At 39.3% G+C, this 21,420-nt stretch overlaps 1 protein-coding gene across 4 annotated transcripts in view; it reads left to right on the plus strand.

Moving 5' to 3' along the window:
- Positions 1 to 1,499: 1,499 nt before the first annotated feature.
- The window catches only part of RAPH1 (Ras association (RalGDS/AF-6) and pleckstrin homology domains 1), a 155,855-nt gene continuing 135,934 nt past the window's right edge, over positions 1,500 to 21,420 (plus strand). For all 4 annotated transcript variants that reach the window (XM_050969561.1, XM_050969562.1, XM_050969563.1 and 1 more), the window contains exon 1: positions 1,500 to 1,577. The gene's annotated coding sequence lies outside the window, so the exon portion shown is untranslated. The remainder of the gene's footprint in view (positions 1,578 to 21,420) is intronic.

Consider the following 21,420-nt stretch of genomic DNA (forward strand, 5'->3'; position numbering starts at 1 on the left):
ATGACTGCATAGGTCAAGGATGAACTGGGTCCAGAAGGAACAAAATTGGGACTTGTATTTAACCTCCCGTGAAACGCCTTTGGAGTTTTCAGATGGAAGACTGGGAAAACCCTGGGTATCCGAACTCTGCTTATGTGAGTTTTAGATGAGCTGAAGTTAGTTTTTAGTTCTAGAATCCAAAATTAAGCTAAAATTGAATTTTATGCCTATGAAACCCAAAACCTTTGAATAATTAGTATCCTCCTAAATTCAGATAATTGGAATTTGCCTGTAAAGATTCTGGCCTAGATTTCAAAAGTGACAAGTGATTTGGGGGGAGCGGGTCCAACATGAGATACTAAAGAGAAGGATTAGATTTTTCTAAGACTCAGCACTTTCTGAAAGTGCAGTTCCCTTTTGAGTCGATTCAGGCGGGTCATTGAAAATGCCTGGGCAATTTTGAAAACCTTTTGCTTTAGAGAAGAGTGAGCTAGTGCTGGGTGTGCATAGGTCCCACTGGCCCTGTACAGTAGCTGACATCTCAACCAAGGCTAGTGCATCTCCCTCCTGCCCCAACTCAGTCCCAGGATGTGCAGCAATCAATGGATAGCACCGAAGACTGAATATGTCTACACTGAACATCAATCCAGGGCTCCAACTCAGGACTGAGGACAGGCTCCTCTTCCGTCCACACATAAACCAGTCTGACTCCAGCCCCCAAGGGCTCAGGACCGCGGTCCTAGAACCCTACTGGGTGAGCAGGTGGATCAGAACTTGAACGCTGCTGTGACTCAGGTCCACATCCTGTCATTTTGCAACATGGATGCAGCTTAAGGCAGAGCTGAGTCAGAAGTAGGGTGACCACCTTTGTTGCATAGAAATAAGGGAAAACCACATGGAAAACAAGGAACAACTCTTTATTTTAAGGGTTATTGGAGGTATACACACTTCCCCTTAGCCTACCATGTATTTTTCACCCCCGCACATTTCTACTGCCCTCAAGTATACAATAGCCTAAGCTTCAGTATATAAAATGGTACATCTCCATTTTACTACATCTCCCAGTAAGGCTCAGACAAATCAATGGCCTTAGGGGCCCCCCCTCCTGTGCAGTGTGGACATGTTAGCACAGCTGTGAGGCCCAGGGCCAGCAGCTGCAAGCCCGTTTAGGCGGTAGTGTGGACGCTCAACCGTGGGCTCAGGCACAGGGGCCCCGCTCGCACAGCAGCGTAGGCGCGTGGCGGGAGCGGTGAGGGGGAAGGCGGCGCCTCCCCCCTCACAGCAGGTCGGGCGCGGGGCTGGATGAATGGAGCGGGGGAGCCAGCGGGCTGCGGCGGAGGGAGCGGCGGGGCCTGCGCGCCGGAAGTGAGCGGCCGGGGAGAGCCCGGCGCGGCGCGGCGCGGCTGAGGCTGAGTCAGGCACTGGGGCGTGGGGAGGAGACGCGCCGCAGCCTCCGGCCAGGGACGCGCTCGGGCTGCCAGGCGGGGGCGGCTCCGCGCTGAGCGAAAGGGCTGGGACGCGCCTGGAGGAGCCGCCGGCGCCGAGCTGCCACCATTAGCCGGGCGGCGAGAGGAGGAGCCCGGGGAGCTGCCGCCGCGGTGAGTGCTCAGCGCCTGCCCGGGAAGGGGAGCCGAGAGCCGGTCCTCCCTCCCCGTCCTGCTCTGCTGGCAGGAGCCGCGGGCTGTATCCCCCGGCCTGGGGAGCGGTGTGTGGGGCAGAGCCTGGGGGCTCGCCCTATTGTCCTGTCTGGGGAGCTGGGGGGGATCTGCACATCCCAGCTGGGGGCGGTGATTTGGGGAGGGGGACAATACTAGATCGGATCTTGTGGTGCCCTAGAAGTGTGTGTAATAGAGCTGGATGGAGGGGAGGAAGATGGGCTCTCCCCTATATTTTGGGTCTGGGGGTGGGAATAGGAGGAGCTGGATCCTCTCTCTCTCTTTTTTTTTTTTTTACCACATCCCTGCTCCCCAGGGTCACGCCAGGAAAGCTGCCACACAAGGCAGAGTATGTTAGAGGAAGGGTTGGGATTGCCCCAGCAGCAGCTCCGCATCACGCCCCTCGTCTGTTACACTCTTCATGGCTCCAGTTCTCTTCCCCCTTAAAAATCAGTTCATCTCAAGATTTGGAAAACGAGGGTTTGATGGGTGGGTGTGTGTTTAAAGGTGCTGTGGTTTGTCTCTTTCTCTCCCCCTCTCCATTTGAATCCTGTCAGCGGTTTTTCTGAGCTTGAGGTGCAAAATAAGAGCTTTAATGTAAAAATAGGAATGCGATTCATTTTGTTGAAAAGGGTTGAAAGTAGACCGGGGATGTGAGAGGAATCTGTTTTGTGGCATTCAGACAATGTCAGCTTTAGTGAGTCCCCACCCTGTGGAGCTGAAAGCAACGTAGTCCCATCCACCAACTAACCAGATGTATTTGGCAATAACTTAAAGAATCGACACCCCTTTCTTTATGTAGGAGGGAAAGAACAAGGCTGATTATCTACAATTTTAATTCCTTTTTTTTAAAACGTATTTTTGTAGCTGTTTTGCCATCCATATTGGTGAGGGACATAATGATTCTTGAAGAACCTCCCAGGCAAGGCTGATGTCTGCATTGGTTTTCATGAAGATGAGGCGAGTTTTCTAGTGCACAGAGAAAATCACCAGTGGGAGGAGAAAGAGGAGTGTCTGTATACAGAAATATATTTTGAATGTTAGAATAGCAGTTAGCTTTAAAAATGAATACAGATGTACAGTAAATTTATCTGTTGCCTCAAATAATTATCCATTTTAAAATGCAAAAGAAAAAAACTGAACAGAGAAGTTATTTCATTTCTATTGGGTAATTGTCTTATTATGTGGCAGCTAATAAAACACCTGTGCATTTTAGTTTGATTTTTGTATTTAGTTGTTTTCAGCAGTGATTTTGACCCTGGTTGCATGTACCCAGAAGGATAATAAAATGCACAGAAAAAGAAGCATCTACTCATTTTCTATAAATAAGGTACTGAAGTGTCTATAAAGTCAATTGGTGCTGTGTTGTGAAAGGGTTGAGAACCACTGTTCTCTGTGTTTGTAGACATAACTTAAAACTGTGTTGGATGCCAGAACGACTCTTCTTACAGGGACATATCAACTTGGAAAACGCAGTTCTGCTGGAAAATTATGTAACTACTAAAGTTACAAGCAACACCTAAAGTTTTTAAAACAGAAGGAAGGAAATCTTTCCAGTTTTACTTTATGCTTAGTCAGTTTTGTTTTTTGTGGACAGCCAACTACTCCTTTGCTGAAAGACCCTTCTGAACATAGACAAGGAATAGAAAAATCACTTGTAAGAATTTCTTTTATAAGCAATAAAGAATGCCTACTGTGGACATACCATCTAAAAGATGCTGTATCAGAAACTGGAATTTTAAATTAGTTATTTAAAAAAAGACACAAAACAAGTTGACAGTGCCCCTGTGTAATATTTCAGTCTCTCTTTTGAATGGTAGGTGGGTGGGAGGAATATAGAGCTAATTGTTTGCCCATGCTTCAGTTAGTACATGGCTTTCATATCTCTGGGTGGCACTGGAATACTGTTACAAGAGTCCATGGTAGTGAAGCTTTTTCACAGTACGGAATTGGGAAGTGCCTATGGAGCTTTTCCCCCACCCTCCAGACAGATGATTTCCCTAAAGTGGCTAGTTTTCAGAGCAGCACCCTGTGATAAAGTGTTCTGCTACTCATGTTTTTCTAGATTTGCTAGTAGGTGGCATGGTAGACAAAATTGCTAAGAAACAAAACGCTCCAGTCAAAGAAAGGAGTACTGCTTACCAATTGTTGCATATCTTAGCCTTTTAATAATTTCATAGTACCAAGATTTTTCATATGAAAAAGAGCACTATGTGTAATATAAAACCTGTCCTCCCTGAAAAATTGCGTAATAATGTCTTGAGACCATTACCTGTAACCTTGAGTTTGTTTAAAATAGATTTTCCAAGGCAGTAGTTCATTATGATTAATTGTTTAGGAACTCTCTATATATTAAGGTTTAAAAAAAACTTTTTTTTTTTAAAGCCAGGCTGCTTTTAATAAGAATATGAATTGAACTATCATAGGTACAGAATTATATCTTTCAGTTTAAGCTTGGGTGACTGTGTGCAAGATTGCCCCTGGAGGAAAAAAGTCTATCAAATAGGGACAAAGTTGAAAGCCTGAACTAGCCAATCATGTCTAAACAAATGCTAAGTAAGACACATTATGCTGAAAATCAGGCTCATTTAAACAATTTAGATCATATTCCTTAAATTCTTACAAACAAAATAACACTCCAAACAAATAAAAACTTCTTGCATTTTAGCTGAAAGTGCAAGTCATAAAAAATAGCCATGTGAACAGAATAGCAAGTAGATTTACTTGTGAATTTTCAAGTTAAGTAGAAAACCAAAATTTGTAACAAAATAGGGCACTGGACAGCTTTCAAAACTGATATTTTAATTTATCATGTGTTGAGCACTTTGCTGACAACCTGGATCACATTAAAAGAGAGAATTTTAAAGCAAAAAAAGTGCTTTTCTACCTAACAGCTAGAAATATTATGTAAGGAATTTAGGATCACCTATTATTTAGCGATGGATTTTGAAGCCTTATTCAGAGGAGTAAGTTGAAGATAACTTTAGCCTTAGTCTTCAAATTTCCTTGCTTTTGTCATTATGAAACAGATTTTACTGAATTATTTACCCAGTGGAGAGAGTCTGGAGTTCTCATCTGATTTTTGTTCACTATTTATATTTCAGTAGCACCTATTGGCTCAGCCTGCTTGGGGTCCCATTGTGCTAGGTACTGTACATACATAGGCCCTGATCCTATACAGACTTAAGCATATGCTTATTTTATGCACTGGGAGTAGACCTATGGACTTGAATGGGACTACTCAGTATGTAAAATTGAGCGTTTGGGTAAGTTTTTTTGCAGGATTGAGGCCATAGAAAATGATTGTACCTATCCCAAAGTGCGCAAAAATATGACCCATAAGGATTTTTAAATACATAGTTTATAACAGTGGCTCTCAACCTTTCCAGACTACTGTACCTCCTTTTCAGGAGTCTGATTTGTCTTGTGTACCGCCTCACTTAAAATCTACTTGCTTAAAAATCAGACATAAAAATACAAATGTCACAGCACACGGTTACTGAAAATTGCTTACTCTCATTTTTACCGTATAATTACAAAATCAGTCAATTTGAATATAAATATTGTACTTTCATTTCAGTGTATAGTATACAGAGCAGTATAAACAAGACATATGGCATTTTAGTTTGTACCGACTTTGCTAGTGCTTTTTATGTAGGCTGTTGTAAAACTATGCAAATATCTAGATACATTGATGTACCCCCTGGAAGACCTCTGTGTACCCCCAGGGATATGTGCACCCCTGGTTGAGAACCACTGGTTTATAATATATGCATGCTACTTTTGTTTTATTTCCTAACTGAATAGGAATGTAAAATGTACATTGTGCCAGTAAACCACACATATGTACAATTACTTCATGATGTTTCAGTACCCTTTCCTTAAACACTTTGGGCGGGAGAGGGGAATACTTCTGGGCTTAGATGTTTTACTCAAAGGAATTTTTACAGTAGAATTAGGAATCCCCAGAAAACAAGGCTTGAAATGAAAAGACTCTCGAATTTGTGTATCGTTTAAAACTCTTTAACCGTTAAATCAGCAAATTTGATCTTGAAACATGCATAATGACACTAGACCTATGTATAATTTATATACAACAGTATATAGCTACACACAACAGTTGAGTGATTTTTTAAAGAGAATAATGAAATATAATTGATACTAAAAAATAATTGCGTAATTTAGTATTGAATAAAAGAAGCTATTTTAATGGTCCAAAACACACCTTAGTCAAATTATAGGTACAAGTCGACAAGGATTGAACGGGTGTGACATTTTCCGCCTTTAGGTACAACAAGGTTACGGGTTACTGATGGGAAGCTTCCACTACCATTGCCTGTAATTGTAATTGGCCTGTAGATTGACAGGGGATTTAAGGGTCTACTGTTGTTAATCTGCAAGCATTAAATTCCCTTAAATGCTCTTTCCATTGAAAAAGGCACATCTCAAAAGGCTTAATATTATAAACTAAACTAATAAGCTATTTTGAAATAGAATCTCACAGTGAACAATACATAAAATTCTTTAATAGCTGAATATTTTAGAATATTTTTCTAGATGAGAATTTTGTATGTTGGATTCAGAGAAAGTAAGTGTTGGTGCTAAATCACAAGCGTATTTCTGATAATTTAAAGCAGATCTAATGCATCATTTGTGATTTTTTTCTTTGCCTTTGCAAATAATAAATGCACTGGGCAAAAAACAGAGCTATGGCTCTATATTTGAAGGTTTAACACTTTAATCATTCACTAGATGATGTTTTATAATCTTGCTGGCTATGTAGGTTACTGAAGGTCTTTTAATGAAGAACTCCTGAACTGTCCTTTTCTAATGGTTACCACTTGTGACAACTTCCCCACCAAGAACAGCATGTCTAAAAGCATGTGTGTCAGAATGTGTAACTATGGAATAAGGATGGCAAATGGAGTTCTTTCCACCAATGGTTTTTTGACTTAACTGAATACTAGGGAGAAGAGAAGCGTGAAATGGATCCTTAAAATTCCACATGACCAGATAGTTATCTGAGCTAAAAGCTTATTAGCCCCAGAGCCTACTATCGTAATTCAGTTGAATTTTGTTCTAGTAAGAAACTGACATATTTAAGGTTACTATAAAGACTTGAATGCAGTGTTGTTGTAGTTGTGTAGGTTCCAGGGTATAAGAGAGACAAAGTTGATCCAATAAAAGATATTACCTCATCACTAGAAAGACTTGTGCATTCACCTCTAATCTCTTCAGATGAATAAGTGATATTTTTGCCTGGACATTTAAGGGTTTTGTTATAACTTGCATATTACAGTAAAAAAATGAGAAGAAATCTCATTAAAGTCTTTGAAAAATTGAGAAATAAGGAATCTTTCTAATAAAGACCTCATTGTTGTACAGGGCAACTGCCAACTTATGGATAAGTATTCTTTGTGTCTTGCTTCCTGAACTGCTTCTAGAATCCAAATCTTTATTGGAAAGTTATCATTTGTGGTTTCACTATGTCAATTCACCATCTTTGCATTATTTTTAAAAAGTACTGTATTGATAGTACTCAAAGTGCAACCATTGGCAGTGCAAGCTTCTTTTCTTCTTCTCCCTCAGTGTTACTCAACTCAAATGTGGAACAGCCAACTCTAGAGTGAAAGGTTAGTTCAGCCTACATGCATATTCAATCTTTTAGCATCTGAGAGTGCCCAAAAAGGTGCCAACAGTGGTGGATTTTGTCTTTGTTCTCTCTACCAGTGGGATTAGATAGTAACTACTTTCTGACCTTACCATTCTGAATCAGATTTGCACCAATGACTTGGAGGTGCGGCATCTTGATTATTTCTGCTGTACTTCCACTATCTACTGAAATGTCCTTAATTGTGTTTATGCTTGTAATATTAGTATGAAAATATTTCATCTTTGTAGACAATAACTGGTAAGATGGCTTGCTTAGATTCTGACTGTTAACATAATATGTGTTGGAAGTAAATTCAAGTCTGAGTCTCTTGCATTGTGTGTGTGTTTTTGCTAAGAAATACATTTTTTGGTCTATTTTGGCAAGTGAGAGGACCATCTTCCAATATACCCGCTTTGTTTGTTCCCATCATTTATTTGTATTGTTTCTTAATGTATTCTGTAGACTTTCTTCTCTGTCCTAGTTTTATTGCACGTTTAGATTTATGAACTTCTGTGGTTTAGCTCTCCAGTGTGGATGCTGGGTTGATCCCTCTCTTTTAGTTTCATTCAGGAAATGAATAACTATTCAGGACAAAGTGATTTTTTGGCATCCACTTTCCAGGTTCCTCAGTCTTTTCCTATTTCACGTTCAGGCACTATCTTCTAAGCCTCAACCACAAGTGTCATGGAAGACAGCGCCAGCAAAACAAATGTACAACAACTTTGTGTAATGTAAGAATATACACTGACTTCAGGGGTTCTTTCCAGATATTCCTCCCAGGGCATGTGTGGTTGCAATGCCTAGCTAAGCAGCTGCTCAGTAGATCTCTGACCCAGCTGCCTGCTTGTAAGAGTTGAACCAAATGTGGTAGCCTTATCTCCTGTTCCCTTTTAAAATTCTCCTTAGTGAAATAATAGCATCATAGGATTGAAAGCTGAGCAACAGAGATCACAAAGGGTTTTTTTTTGTTGTTGTAGTGGTTAAAAGTAACACCTCTTTAAGGTCAGTGACTATATTTTGGAGAAAATTTAGTATCCCTGCCCCTTCAGTTTAGGTGTGATAATTAATAATATACATTTTCTGAGAGATGCTTTCGGTCTTTCAACAAGATCAGAGTTAGCACTGGTTTTATTTCTAAGGTGTAAAAGGTTGGGTTAACCCCCCCCCCCAACCCCCTAACACTGTCCAATTTTAGTGTCATGAAGGAGGGCTTAAAAAAGAAGCATAACTTCAATTTTTTAAATAAGTCTCTTGTAGATAATACTTCCCAAGCTTCAGTAAATGTATTCACTTTCATTTCCAGATTATAGCCTTTCTTTCTCTCTGGATATTGCTTGTGTCATGACTCATGTTGGCTGACTGTCAAATTGGGAGTGGACTTTGGAGTGTTACATATTCAGCTAAACTGTGGGTGATCTAGAAGGATCAATTAAAAAAATAATTATTTCCATAACTGAGATGGTTGGTTGTTTTTTTTTGTTTTTTTGTTTTTGTTTTTTTTTGTAGCTCAGTAATGATGTTCCAAAACAGAGTGACATTGACATGGGAAGTGTATTAGTTTTGTAAAAATTCTGTACTTCCAGATGTCATAAACAGATAGTTAAGGGTTAATGTCTCTCTTACCTGTAAAGAGTTAACAAACAGGGACCCCAAACACCTGACCAGAGGACCAATCAGGAGACAAGATAGTTTAAAATCTCGTGGGAGAGAAGCCTTTGTTTGTGGGTTTTGGGTTTGGGTTTGGCTTTGTTCTCTCTGAGTCCTGGACGGGGCTAGAGGTGTAACCAGGTTTCTGCCAATCTCCCTGCTACAGTCTCTTATCTGTTCAGAATTGTAAGTAGAAAAACGATCATAGTCTTTTAATTTTTCTTTTTCATTTGCATATGTGTACTTGCTGGAAGTAGCTTAAATTGTGTTTCTGCTGGAGAAAGTTTCTTTCTTTTGTTTATAAGTTGAAAGACCCTGTAACTTTTTACCATCTAAAGTGCAGAGATAAACCTGTTACTTTTTTTCTTTCTTTTTTTATTAAAAGCTTTGCTTTAAGACCTGTTTGAGTGTTTTCTCCTAGTTAAGGATCAAAGAAGCTTGAGTCTGTATTGCCTGAAGGGGGGAATGGTAAAGTTCCTCTTTGTGTTAGATTCACGGAGTTGAATCAGGTGATCTCCTAGTGTTCCCAGGGCAGGAAGGAGCTGGGGAGGAAGGAGGGAGGGGGAAGGAAATGGTTTATTCCCCTTTGTTGTGAGACTCAGGGAATTTGGGTCTTGGGACCCCCAGGGAAGGTTTTTGGGGGAGACTAGAGTCGATCAGGCGCTCTACTCTAAGTCTTGATTGGTGGCAGCCTATCAGATCTAAGCTGGTAATTAAGCTTAGGGGAATTCATGCTAATACCCATATTTTGGACGCTAAGGTCCAGAATTGGGAATTATATTATGACACCAGATTTGTAATGTTAAGCCTATGCCTTTCTGTTTAGTGTCTGAGCCCTTTGTTTGTTGCCATTGCTAATCTTTTGTGGTTTAGAATGAAGACTATTGAATGAGACTACAGTACTTATGAAATCGAGAATTTTCTTTTCTTTAACTTGTCTAATATTTGTCCAAATTTATTTGACTTCAGTATTCAAATTATAAATACTTTAATGGTTCTCTACTTCTTAGATGGTGGTAAAACTACTTTATGGCTGTGGCACTAGTATCTTGGGACCCCTATTCTTGTTTTCTCAATATCTCTAGGGACATGAAGAAGTCTTTGAGTGTCCCAAATACCCTCTTACTCCCTGTTTATATCTTACTACAGGTATAGTTTCCTTTCCTTGTCACTGAAATTCTTATGTAAACCTAAGATCAACATCTTACAGTGAACTTATGGGTGAAAATGCTGTAGTGATAACTAATATTATTTATTATTAATAAAGTTTTTAAAAACAAACTTAGATTTTGTATAAAGTTATATGTAGTCTACTTCTGGGTATTAGTGTAGTTAGAAAGTATAAATTTGTAGCTAGATTTAAGATAGTATTCAACTTGCGTCCAAGTGCTGAAGTGTGTGTTGTTCCATCATATCTCCTCTGTTATCTGGCCTACCCTAGAAATCATATCTGTTGCTAGTAATGGGTGTAGGCTATGGGTCCAGTATTGATTCTCTGAAACAGTTTAACTGTAATGTAGGCCAGGACAAACCATTCAGTTCTGTTTCAGAAAGCTGCTCTTAAGACTTCTTCAAGCATCTTTTTCATTTCAGAAAACTGCAATTAAACTAAACACCAGTTTGTCCTGAGCTATGCTTTTCTAGTGTAGACTTGCCCTCTGACTGAAACTATCCACTTGCGTCATGCATAACCTCCTTTTCACATTAAGACTTTTTGAAGTAAAGGTACAGATCTTTTCATTAATATTCCAGTCTCGAAATTCTTTTTTCATTATAATGAGGATTGTTCATGTCCTATTCCTGAATTCAGTGCCCCTTCCCTAATCCCGATACAATACTGGGGTGTGTTCCATTCAGTATGGAATAAAATTGGATCTTTGTTTTCTTTAATAGGTCATTTTCCCATTTTTCTGTCCTTTAATGTATTATTTCAAAAGTTTCTGGAACCTGCATAGGTGTTAACTTTTTCATTGTGTACAGGTTGGGCAGAATAAAGTTAACTTTATATGTTGTTAATCTCATCTCTGGAGGGGCCTCTTGGCTATGTTGATTTTGAATGCAGGAATTCAGGCATCTCCTTTTTCAGTCCCAGTTTAGGTGATTTTTAAATTTCTGTAATTCCTGTCAGTCACATTTCTTGATGGATTGTGTTCAACCTGTGATATGCTGTAAAAAATCCCAATGGTTAAGACAATTTCTGCCTAGAAACCATTTACCAAGTCTTTTGTTTCTTATCTACATAGTCACAAATCCAGTTCACTCTTACTTGGCTCCTGATTTTGTGTTGTGTGCTTTACATGTTTCCAAAGGAGATTGCCAACTCTGCAGGGTGCTTGTTTGCCATTAGAATTTGATCCATTAAATCTTACACTTTAAAGAACTATTATCAAAACATAACTGTTGCAAAAATTTATAATGTCTGTTAAATATTATTATAACAGTAATTGTCGCTAATGCAACACTGACCACATATGCTTAACTTGGTATCTTGGTAGATCACTTGGATTTTTTTTAACTGCCTTGTTGGAAAGATCAAGAGAGCCATGCTGCTCATACATTTTTGTTTATGTAGTCTTATTAAAGTACTCAGCTGCTTTTGTGCCTTTTCTGCACTATCCTGTTGGTGATTGGATGGCAGTATAACACTTCTTAGTTTACCATCCAGTCCTTTTATCTGTATGTATTTCAAGCTCCGGGAGCTCCCTCGAGATAGAGATTCACTTTTTCTTCTCTTTGCAGTTACTGTCAACTCTACTTCTAAGTTCAACACATATTCTTGGCTCTTTGTTTTGTTTCAGATATCTTCCTCCTTCCTTTGAAACACTTTTTGAAGTCTTAACTTAAATCACATTTGTCTGAATTTTCTAGTATCCAAATTGTCTCTCTTTACTTGGTCTCTGTTAAAACAGTATTGTCTTACTTTCTCCCTTAAATTTAATAGACCATTTGCTTTCTCTTACTATTGTGTTAGACTCTCTCTATTGGGTTGTGTGACTCTCTCTAGCATTTGTAGTAATCAGTTAATTATATAAATATTAATAATTGATTGTGTAAATTCTTTTGAACTGTCATTGACAGCAGTTTGAGAACTCCGAAAGAGTTTCTTGACCACTTAGCCACATAATTGTTAGCTATTTTCAGATTCTAAATTTTCATAAACTGTATTAATTAATGCAAATATCTCCCAGGGGCTTTCTGAACATCTGCAACCATTCCTTTTGTCAGGTGTGATTAGATAACTTAAGGACCTTTCAAACTAATACATTTAGTCAAAATGTATGTACTAAATTCACTTGCGAAATTAATTCCTTAAGTTTTAAAATGTTTTTAAAAAATTTAAAAAAGCCCAAACAAACAGGCTAAATGATTACTTCATTGAAGAAAATAAGAATAAACACCTCACAGCATATCTTATTAATGCATGGCTTAAGACAATGACTTTTCACATGGGTAGATAATTCTGTCTGACTTGGTTTGATAGGTAAAGTAAAATTTACAGACTGTTCAAAAAGAGTAATTTATGACTATTGTATTTGGAAAATTTCTGTGTTTTGCTTATCAAAATTTCCTAGATTCTGGCATTTCTAGCAATCTAACTTTAGTTAATGATATCTGTACACAAGATTTAAAAGAGACACTTAACTCAATAGTAATATGAAGCTTTTTAAGAGAACAGGTGAATGCAGGAACAATAGTTGTGTGTGCCAGTTTCACTGATATTACTTTTCAGAAACTAAAACCTACTTTGTAAACAGTGGTGGAGAGTCTACTTTTTCCTGCACCTCTGTTGAAGTGTTCACTCCAACCCATCAGCAGATGACTTTAGTTCTTGGCTTTGGCTCCTTGGAGCAGCTCCATAGAACTAAAAAACTACTTTTCAATTTGAGTTGCAGCAATGATATGTACACAGTAGAAAGGAAAAAAAAACAGTAATGAGGCATACTACTAGTGGGGGATGTCCTCTTGTTTTCATTTAAAAATAAAAATCCGTGATTGTTAAGGATTGGCAATTTGGAAACTCTTTGCCAGAAGAGAAGGTCTGAGAAACTTCCCTTTCAGTAACTTAGGAAAGGAGTGGGTATGGAGAAAACTTTAAAGCTCCCATTCCCTTCCCATTGCTGACAGGGAGAAGGGTATGAAAGAGAGGGAAAATGAGTGAAATTCTCAGATGAGCCACAGAACCCATATTACTTCTTACCTATTAATGTGGAACATGGATAGTGCAGTTTACTGAGTTTTTCTGTACTATTTAAACTGCAGTTGGTAATGTATAGGCTTGGAAAGATTAGATTTTTATAGGTAAATGTCAGTAAACATTGATATACATACGAACCAACGAAAAAATATTTCTATTGATGATCAAAATTTACAGGTAGGCAACATAAGAAAAATATTTTTTAAGAACCTAGAGTTTGATTTAAAAATATTTAGGCTTGTATATTTTGCCATGTGATGATGACAATATGTGTGTTAATTGTTAAAAAGCTTTCACTTTCTGAATCTGAATGTCTACTGTTGTTGAATAATTCTGATCCCCCGTAATTTCCTGTGCAAGTGAGAATTTAAATTGATAAAAATTGAAAACAGTTGTTAAAAATAAGCATTAATATTATCCCTCAAAATTATTTTTAAAAATTTAATTCTGCCAAGCCTAATAATATAGCAGTGATAAAACTCTAGTTACTGTGATACTGTGCTTATTTATGAAAATTAAGTTTTTCTCTTGTAAGAAATGGAGCTAAAAGAAGAAATTGTGGCATACCTGTAGTGTGCAGAGAACTATCAGTCCATTGTAATTATATAGGACCAAGTGATATTACAAGTCAATCCTTGGCCAAAAAAGTACCCCAGAAAAGGCAAACTAAAAATGAATTTAAGAATAGCTTATCACTACTTTACAAATATAAGTTAATGGTAACTTTTGAGTATTTCTTGGAAGGACTTGTATTCCTACTGAGGTTGAAAGCCCAATGCAGAGCAAACAAAACAAACTGGTTCATACTCTGCACTTTCAGATGTGTTAGCAAGTGGTTTCACTTCTGAAGTCTCTTCAGTAAGAAATATATATTTAAGCGCACAAATTATATACACTTCATCTTAATTACTGTTATATGTATAAGCTAATTAATAAAATACCAGTTGATGTTATTTAGATTAGATAGTATGTCTTCCAAAAGTTGTATGCCTCATGTTGAGTCAGTCTTTCTGTATGGCTGATGGGGATTTAGCCTGGATCTTTCAAAGGTAATACCAGGCTTTTTTGAATGGTCATCTACATTGGAGTGTCTTCTGACTTAAATTATTCTTGAAGGTATGGTAATATACAATAACTAAATAGCATTTCATTATGTGACATTTTATACAATTATAGTTTGGTTTAGTTTACTTTATACACCTCTGCCCCAATATAAAGTGACCCAGTATAACACTAATTCGGATATAACGCAGTAAAGCACTGCTCCAGGGGGGCGGGATTGTGCTCTCCAGTGGATCAAAACAAGTTCGATATAACACGGTTTGACCTATAACGCGGTAAGATTTTTGGCTCCCGAGGACAGCATTATATTGGGGTAGAGGTGTACAAGCTATTTTTTGGTTAGTTTCATTGAAAATATTTTGAAATGGATTTTTCTTGTTGATTTTCTGGCCCAAAGCCTGATTTAGTGAAATACTACTTTATTCTGTATATGTAGACATGTCACTTTATTATCAATGAATATTTGAATTACTTGTCATGTATGTAGTGCTTTCTATCTGAGCATCTTAGAGTCTTACAAATGATGAACCAAGTTGTTATAAGAATGGCCATTCTGGTTCAGACCAGTGGTCCATCTAGCCCAGTATCTTGCCTTCTGTGAATGGTCAGTGACCGATGTTTCAGAGGGAATGAACAGAACAGGGCAGTTTCAAGTGATCCATCCCCTATCTTCCAGTCCCAGTTTCTGGTGGTCAGAGGTTTAGGGATACCTAGAGCATGGGGTTGTGTCCATGACCATCTTGGTTAACAGCCATTGATGGACCTATTCTCCCCTTATCTAATTCTTTTTTTAACCCAGTTATACTTTTGGCCTTCACAACATCCGCTGGCGATGAGTTCCACAGGTTAAGTGTTTGTTTGTTTTTTAAACGTGCTGCCCACTAATTTCTTTGAGTTACCACTGGTTCTTGTGTTACATAAAGGGGAAATACACTTCTTTATTCACTTCTCCACTCCAGTCATTTTATAGACCTCTGTCATATTCTCCCTGCCCCCTTAGTTGTCTCTCTTAAAATGAACAGTCCCAGTCTTTTTAATTTCTCCTCATATGGAAACTGTTCCATACCCCTAATTGTTTTTGTTGCCCTTCGCTGTACTTTTTCAAATCCTAATATATATTTTTAGATGCAGTGTTCAAGATGTGGGGACTACCATGGATTAATATAGTTGCATTATGATATTTTCTTCTTATCTATCCCTTTCTTAATGGTTCCCGACATTAACTTTTTTCAGTGCAGCAGACATTTCAGAGAACTCCAAAATCTCTTTGTTGAATGGTAATAGCTAATTTAGACCCCATCATTTTGTATGTATAGTTGGGATTATTTTTTCCAATATGTGTTGCTTTATATTTCTCAACACTGAATTTCATTTGCCATTTTGTTCCCCAGTCACCTACTTTAGTGAGATCCCTTTTGTAACTCTACGTAAATATTATTTATAAATATTGTTTATGTAGGAGCACTCCCACTTTAATCTCTTACTTAGTAACCTAAAGTAGAACCTGTCTCCTATCTTTCCCTGTGTCACTGATACCTACCTGTACTATGACCGCTGGCTGATTACTATCACCCAGCGTAAGTCTGTTCATTGCTTTTGTGAAGCAATGAATGTTGTTTCTATTTTAAAGATGGGATGTAGGGGCTCAGAGTGGTTAAACGGCTTTCCTAAAATCACAGTACATGTCTGTGGATGAGCCAGGAAAAGAATTCAGACCTCTGGATTCTCAGTCCTGTGGGTGAAGCACTAGACCATGTTTTCTTTTGTAACATCTAAGGGACATAGCGCAGTATACTGTCAAATATGGAAATCCAAGCTATGACTTAGAACGAAGGTGGGAAAACTATGGCCCGCGGGCCGGATTGCCACCCCTGTGCTCTGCTCTGGGTAATGGCCGGCACCACGTCTCTGCAGCCCTGGGCGAAAGAGGGGTGCAGAGGGCTGAGTGCGTTGCCCTAGCCTGTGAGTACCTCCCTTGAAGTTCCCATTGGCTGTGGTTCCCTGTTCCTGGCCAATGGGAGCTTCGGGGGAGGTACCCACAGGCAAGGGCAGCATGTTCAGCCCTCTGTGCCTTCCCTCCTTTTCCCCCTGCCCACCAGGGCCGCAAGGATGTGGTGCCGGCTGCTTCACGGAGTGGAGTGGCGCAGGGACAGAGCAGGAAGGCAGGGAGCTTGCTGCCACTCCTGAGTTGCTCCAGGTAAGTGATGCTGGGCTGGAGCCTGCACCCCAAACCCCTCCTGCACCCCAACTCCCTGCCCTGAGTCTCCTGTCTGCACCCCACACCCCAACCCTCTGCCCTGAGCCCCTTGCTGCACCTCACATCCCTCCTGCACCCAACTGCCTACCCTGAGCCCCCTCCTGCACTCTGTACTCCTCCTTGCACCACTGCCTGGAGCCCCCTCCCATACTGTGCACCCCCTTTGCACCCCAGCACCCTTCCCTGAGCCTTCTCGTAAACCTCGCACCCATCTTCTGCCCCAACCCCTTTCTCTGAGCCCCTTCCTGCACACTGCACCCCCTCCCACACCCCACACTCCCTTCTGAACCCCAATCCCCTGCATACAATTTCCCCACCCAGATGTGGCCCCTGGGCAAAAAAGTTTGCCCACCTCTGACTTAGAAGAGTTAGTCATTGTATTACCTAGGTTTAAAAAGGTAAGAGGTAACTTGAAGCATTCTTTACTTTTTCACCACCATACACAGGTGCCAAGGGGTGCTCAACCACCCCACCCCGCTCCGCTGCACCCTGCCCTACCTCTTTCCACCCCTCCCCGAGTGCCCCGTCCCCACTCCTCCCCTTCACCCTGCCTCCCAGTGACTTTTGCATGCTGCGGAACAGCTGATCGCATCGGACAGGAGGGCCTGGGATGAGCTGGCTGCAGGTGGATGCAAAGCACCCACTAATTTTTTTCTGTAGGGTGCTCCAGGGCTGGAGCACCCAGAGAGTGGGTGCCTACGCTACCATATAAAAAACGCTCTCCTTCTTGAATTATTTACTTAAATCAAGCTGCACTGTATTGTAAAGTTTGACATAACATTTAAGTGGTATGTTTGGAGTGCAAAGTTGTTTTGAGATATTTGTTTTATAGTGGTAATACAAACAATCTACATCTGGATTTTGTGAAAGGCTGAAATCCACAGAACATGGATATATTTACTGGGCTTCTTGATGGTTAAGCTACTTTACAGTGGTGAACTTCAGAAACTTAATTTAAAACTAGGGTTTTATTTACAGCAGAACTGAAAATCTGCTACTCTTGCTGCCCTCTGCCTTTTCCTTCTAACATACAATATTTGAATAGAAATTAGGAATATATTTTTTCCTTTTATATAAATTAGGCCTTAAATTTGGAGTTTGTATGAGGGGAGCCAACAAAGGTATTGTGTTACATTCTCTAATCTATCTTAAAACTGATAGTGGTGCAGATGTATTCCTCACTACCTCATAATGTGGCTTTTTTATAGTTATAGAAGTCTTAGCTGAAAAAAACTGTGGTTTGGCAGAAGAATCATCATTCCATTCTTGGATTTCACTTAACTGCTCAAATATAGATATATGTCTGAATGAAAGTGATCAGAAATGGCAGGACTGTTTAAAAGGGTTCCTGTACTACTGAGATGGGAAAAAAATCTTAATGACTCTTGTTTAGAGGTAGCAGTAAGTGCTTTTCTGGCTGAATGAGGTTAGAGAAAAATGTAAAATAAAACTCTCTGAAATCATGCCGAATGGTACTCCATTTCTCATTCCGGTGTTTTACATAGTTAGAGATGCACACACAATAAGAAATAATACACACAAAGATTTCAAAAACAGTGAAATGCAGAACTAGTAGCACTTTGCTATATAGTCAGTCTCTCAGCAAGTCTGAAGTGTTTGCAAACCCAGGGAAATGGTGTTTATTGAAAAAAACCCTTAAAGTTCAGTTTTAAAAATTGATATGGTTCTATTGCCCTTATCTGTAAAAGCTTGTTTAACTGAAATCTACACTTTGGCTCAAATTTAATCTGCCATGCCCTTTTATTTCAAAGGACTCTGGTAGGAGCTTGTGTATGCACCCTTGTGAGAGCTGGACAAATGTCTTGAAGTAGATAGTGCATTCGAACTGGTGAATCATTTTTAAAGCCAACTAAGATATCTATCTAATCTCTCTCTCTCTCTCTCTCTCTAAGCAAGTTTGTAAAATCGTACAGATTTTTCAGGAAAACCCTACAGAATCCACAGTTATGCAGAAATATACTAAGCACTGCTGATCTTAATCAGTTATATGTTCTCCTTAAAAGCTACTCCTCAAGGAGAGTCTGTGGTATGGTGAACTGCAATAAGCAGGTGGCTATGCTGTGGGAAAGGAGGCCTTTACAGTCTCTAGAATTTAGACCAACTAACTGCTTCAAACATGATAGGACATATTTCTAAGCAAATCCACTCTTAATTTTCTTCAGTATTTGGGAATTGACTGTTAAAATAGGAATAATCCTCAGCAGGCATAATATATATTTAAAAATGTCTTTGACCCCAAAAGCCTTACTTCTTCCAAGGAGAGAGTCAAGGTGGGTGAGATAATATCTTTTATTGGACCAACTTCTGCTGGTGAGAGACAAGCTTTTAAGCCACACAAAGCTCTTCTTCAGGTAAGCCATTAGCAGTTTTCTTTATCTCTATACTTTTGACGAGCAAGCCCCAAAGGTCTTTTTCAAGCACTCAAAGTTAGTGATGAATACTTTGTATCAATGTGATCTTACACATGGATCCTATGGACAGTTCCTCAATCAGTGAAATATTAAATTGTAGTAATACTTTCACTTCTGTGGCACCTATCATTATAGAATCTCAGGGTGCTTCATAGGTAATGAATTAAGCCTCACGACACACTCATGAAGTGGCATTTTCCCCATCTGTCTGTCTGTCTCTCTCATGTGCATGCTCATTGGTTTGATGACATTAGTTGTAGTTTCCAATATAAAAGAATGGACTGCGTGAAGGTCATCTGTAAAAGGTACCCATCTGTAATTATGGGGAAACGAGAAATTCACTGGACCTTTATGCCTCAAAGTCCCACAAGTCTCTGAGCTGGAAACCTAACCCAGTTTTCCTTCCTCCGAGTCTTGTGCTCTAAGTCCCTCCTTTGGTAGATGGAAGTTAACTTGCTTTCATAAATCTGAAAGTAAGTTATCTCTTCCTGGGGTTCATATTCACTTAACAGTATTGGAGAAGTTGTTATGGTCTCTTGGCACTTAAATACAAAGTACATTCTCCCAAATTTGCTCTGACCTTATTTGGGTGAAATGCTGTTGAGCTGATTAGCATCTTGCAGGTGAGTTGCTTGGCAAGGGTACCCTCTTTCAGGAGAGAGACTGTGTAATCAGGATAAAGCCTATTTTTTAATCCTTATTACATTAAACCCTCTTGTTTTATTTACTTTTAAATAAAATGTGTATATACTAGTTCTTTCTAAAGTGAGATTTCTGTCAAGAACTGTGTCTGGAAACAGTTCAGTATCAGGTTCTGATGGGATGTTGTGTGCAGGTTTTCAGTTCTAAGGTGCAATGCTGTTGTTGTTAATAGAAGCGTGGTTCGCACTATGACAATTCTAGGGTTGTCAGTGTTCCCATTACAGGTCTCTATTTTTTAGCATTTATGTAGCTTCTTGTTAGAGCAAAGGTTTGCTGTTGTCTGAATTTGATCTTCCTCATGCTGGAAATAATTTTTATCCAGACTTTAAAAACCTGCTTGCTCATATCTTGGGACCAACGTGGCTACTACAACTCTTCTGGAGGAAAGCGATTGGCTGAGCTCTGTAGAGATTGTGGGTGCTTACTTGCGCATAGGTGTATTTCTCTACTATGATATTATTTCTAATAAAGGACAAGCACTATCAATTGTCTTTCTTGACTTTTGAATTGGTTTTGTTGGTGTTTATAAAATGAGTGGTGGCAGTTGTCTTTGCCAGTTGCTTTGCCACTCATATATACAAGAAATCAGTTTTCTGCTCATGGCACGGTGGAAAACTAGCGCTAGCAAGTGATGCTTCTTTCTCTCTCCAGCCTTCCACCAGTTCCTGTGTTAGCAAAAGTACAAGCAAAACTCAGTGATCTTGGTGGCCCAGACAACTATTTAGTACAGTGCATATAGGTCAAAGTGGATCCACTTAATTGCACAAAAACAGCTTGACTTCATTCTTTAATAGTTAGAATCTAACACTCAACTATTTTGGTCTATCATGAACTAGCTAAATGTAGATAAGGTAGCTCTTTATAAGTTAGGTTCATACTGGGCATGACTTTAAAAAAACGAAACCCAAAACACTTCATTATACCACACCCAGCTCCTGGGAGGATAATGGTCTGACAAAACTGATGAAAGCTCCCTTGAACTGTTCGGTTCCTGTGAGTTTCTTGTATGGAAGGCTCTTTTCTAAAAGAGAGACTTCATTGTTCCTGGAGCTTCATGATATGGTTATTATGCACCTTATATCAGATTTTGCTAGGATAAGATGGTGGTGTAGTTTCATCTGCGATTCCTCTCCAGAGTGGTGATGGAGTTCCACTTCATGACACTCCCTCATCTTGTCAACATCCTTTTCACACCTATACGCCTATCTCCAGGAGTCCATATTCCTTATGCTTGATGTCAAAAGGTAGTTTGGAGTGGACTGAAGAGCTCAGTCTTCCCAACTTTTGTTTCTTTTGATACCAGTTTTCTGGACCATGCATGCAAAAAGTCCATCTCTACATCGACATCTGAGTAGATTTTCTCTTTGGTAAGACCCGTTTGGCCTGAAACTAGAAGGTCATGACAAGACTGCTTTTTTCCATCAAGGGCATTTTTTTCATAACCAATCACTTGAAATAGGCTTATTTTGGAAGCTTCACCTCCTGTACAACTGAAGAAATTAATTGAAAGATTTGGAAGGTAGCATTTATATCCTCCAAGGTAGGTGCGTGATGGCCAATATGTGGCCTAATTTAAAATCTACCCTGCTGTTGCTGTCCTCTGGAATCAAAATTCTTTCACCTGTGGGATTCAAAATTCTTTCGAGCTTTGATTTCAAGTTAAGAAGCAAGAGTCCAAGACCTGCAGGAATTAGATCTTCAGAGAATCAGAAGTAACCCTAAGTAACTTTCCCTCTTATACTGTGCGATATGTTTCACATTATAGTTCACATGTGTAAGAGCTTGGAAACTTCCAGATGAAAAGACTTTCATAAAGTGGATTGAAGACTTGTATTACG

This window comes from Gopherus flavomarginatus, chromosome 10 (genome assembly GCF_025201925.1).
Source record: "Gopherus flavomarginatus isolate rGopFla2 chromosome 10, rGopFla2.mat.asm, whole genome shotgun sequence".
NCBI classification, from domain to species: Eukaryota; Metazoa; Chordata; order Testudines; family Testudinidae; genus Gopherus; species Gopherus flavomarginatus.